Consider the following 2,755-nt stretch of genomic DNA (forward strand, 5'->3'; position numbering starts at 1 on the left):
AATAAAATAAAAGATCAAGGTCAAAATTTTATTTTTACAATATATACTTTTACAACAATTTACAAAAGAACAACAATTATGAACTACTGTTATGCAGAAAACAAGCATTAAGTTACTTAAACAGCACCAGAGTGTTTTCTAATTCACTTTTCTAATTATCTAACATATTAAAATGCAAGAAAAGTTATATTTAATATAATGTATAAAGTAAAAATATGACTCAAATTCTTTATTAAAAAGTCAGAAAAATATAGTTAATTCTGAATCTCAGTCGAAAATTGTTTTGAACCCAGTATCATCAAAAGTTTGGTGTCTTTTTGAAAGAAATTAATACTTTTATTCAGCAAGGTTGCATTAATTTGATCAAATGTGACAATAAAGACATTTATAATGTTACAAAAGATTTCTATTTCACATATAATATATTCTTTTGAACATTTTATTCATCGAAGAATCCTGAAACAAATGCATCATGGTTTTTACAAAAATATGATTATTTTTTCATAACACTGATAATAATCAGAAATGTTTCTTGAGCAGAAAATCAGCATTTTAGAATGATTTCTAAAGGATCATGTGACACTGAAGACTGGAGTAATTTAGCTTTAAATCACAAGAATAAATTGCACTTTACAATACATTCAAATAGAAAACATTTATTTAAAATTTTAATAACATTTCACTGTTTTTACCATATTTATGATCAAATAAATGTAGCCTTGGTGAGCAAAAACTTTTTTTTTTTAAATCGTACCGACCCAAACTTTCAAATGGTAGCATAGATGTGACATGCATCCTTAAAAAAACATCCCTCTACAAGAGAGTGTGTGTACCTCAGCCCATGTGAAGCGCACTGAGGACACTTGTATTTGCATTCATGCATTTTATGCACTTGCCAGACACTTTTATCCAAAGTTTATGTGTTTTATCAGTTCATGCATTTCCTGGAAATCGAACCCATGACCTTGGCATTGCTACCAAACACCAACTAACGTTCTATCTACCCAAAACCATTAAAACGCTGTACTGGAGAGCTACTTGACCCCGTCTCTCTGGAAGGGCATGAGGCTGCGTGTGAGCTGTGGATCCACGTGTGAGAGATCAGGAGTCAGGAGGGACTGGAGCTCTGGACTCGCTCTTCTCAAACTGAGAGGAGAAGGACTGCAGCACACCATAGGCAGCTCACTCAGTTCCACCACTAGACACAAGACATCATGATCAACTGCATATCATGTACCGTATTTTCTGCAAAAGAATTTGCATCGTGTCAGAATTGCAGGGGGAAAAAAGTCACATTTTATTATGATGTTCAGAAATACAGTAAACTAACAGTAAATAAAACAAAACGTTGACAAACATTATAAAGACTATCATATGGAAGCCGTTTTTCACCACGGAATAAAAAAAATTAAAAAGGTAATTGCCACTTTTTATCTCACAGTGTAATCTTACAACATATAAACTTATGAATTGTGAGTTTATATCTTGCAATTTTGACTTTTTTTACATCTCACAAATCTTTTTTTTTTTTTTGTTCCCACCACAGAATTAAAAATATAAAAAAGGTAACTGCGTCTTTTTATCTCACAATTCTGACATTGTGATTTACTGTATATCTCACAATTCTCAGTTTATATTTCACAATTCTGACTTTTTTTTTTTTTCAGGACTTTGAGTTTGCATCCCACAATTCTAAGTTTATATTTCACTGAAAAAAGAAAAAAGAAAGAAAAAAAGACAGAATTGTTAGACATAAACTGCAAGAAATTATGAGAAAAATGAATTGTGAGATTAAAAAGTTACAATAAACAATTAACTAATTTTTTATCCCGTGGCAGAAACGCCTCCAAAATATAAACATGGATTTTAAAAACAAGCATTTTTAAAAATCCTTTAAATTTAACGGCAATCAGAACAGAACAGGAATGAAAAATTATATAAAACAAACATAACTTACAGTAGCATTCGATACATTTATTATACACACCAAGCCTTAAACAAATTGATTTGCACTTATTCTGCTCTTCGTAAATAAAAATCCAAAATGTATTTACGTGAACAAAATTAAAATGACTCACTGAGATTCCCGTAGTCCTCCAAAAGGAAACTCCATTTTCTGGTCTCTATGTCTAACAACAAACAAAGAATAAAATGTGAGCATGATACAACAAAATTTCCACACACTTCGGTGAAGCACTGTTTTGATAAATCCTGTTTTTATGTTTAGATAAAATAAAAAAATAAAAAATAATGATAATAATAATAAATTAGTTTAAATGGTGTGATGTTTTGTACTGTTTAATAAAAAAAAAGAAATCAGAAAAAAGATTTTACAATATGCGCACCGAAGTCCCGTTCTGAATCAAATTATTCGCGATACCGCACCGAAGTCCCGTTCTGAATAAAATTATTCGCGATAACGCACCGAAGTCCCATTCTGAATCAGATGATTCAAGATACCTCACCGAAGTCCCGTTCTTAATTAAATGATTCGCGATACCGCACCAAAGTCCCATTCTGAATCAAATGATTCACGATACCGCACCGAAGTCCAGTTCTGAATCAAATTATTCGCGATACCGCACCGAAGTCACGTTCTGAATCAAATTATTCGCGATACCGCACCGAAGTCCCGTTCTGAATTAAATGATTCGCGATACCACAACGAAGTCCCGTTCTGAATTAAATGATTTGCGATACCGAACCGAAGTCACGATCTGAATCAGATGATTCGCGATACCGCACCGAAGTCCAG

This window comes from Sinocyclocheilus anshuiensis, unplaced genomic scaffold, assembly GCF_001515605.1.
Source record: "Sinocyclocheilus anshuiensis isolate Anshui unplaced genomic scaffold, SAMN03320099.WGS_v1.1 scaffold81, whole genome shotgun sequence".
NCBI lineage: Eukaryota > Metazoa > Chordata > Actinopteri > Cypriniformes > Cyprinidae > Sinocyclocheilus > Sinocyclocheilus anshuiensis.